The sequence below is a fragment of the Epinephelus moara genome, chromosome 22 (genome assembly GCF_006386435.1).
Source record: "Epinephelus moara isolate mb chromosome 22, YSFRI_EMoa_1.0, whole genome shotgun sequence".
Lineage (NCBI taxonomy): Eukaryota > Metazoa > Chordata > Actinopteri > Perciformes > Serranidae > Epinephelus > Epinephelus moara.
In genome coordinates, this window is record NC_065527.1 from 29,274,292 (window position 1) to 29,274,892 (window position 601).

Genomic DNA, 601 nt, shown 5'->3' on the forward strand with positions numbered 1-601 from the left:
AAAAAGAATCATTCGCCTCCAATGTAATGTAATGTAAATTCAAGTGTAGTAACCAGGTTTCAAGCTGTACAGGGCACTCCATACCACATTTTTAAAATAAAATGTAGATTTTCAACAGTTTGCACTAAACTGTCAAGATTTTGAGCAGGATCAGTCAGTAACACTACTATACAACCAGAAACAATGATAATCAGCTGAAAAAAATGGTTTTAGGGTTTAGTTACTCTTTAAGGTTTGTTTGGTTTGTTACTATTGCACTTTTGTTGCTTTGCACTTTGTTAGTATTATTAGAATCCTCTATTGTTCATGAGAGTTTGAAGGTTTACATAACATTACTTTATAGTATATACTTTGTTTGGAGTTAAGATTTGTTTGGTTTATATTACAATTGTTTATGTACATTTCTCATAAGTTAATTTATGAAGAAGCATCTTAACCCTTTAGGATTATAATCCAAGCCAACGTTTCAATTTATGCCTTCATCAGGGCCCTGACCATGATAAGTCACTCTTGAGACGTGAACTACTTTGGATTTACACCTTAGATACTATGTCGCCCAAGGGCCTTAACGAGGAGATGGACATTTGACCTTTTTTGTGAT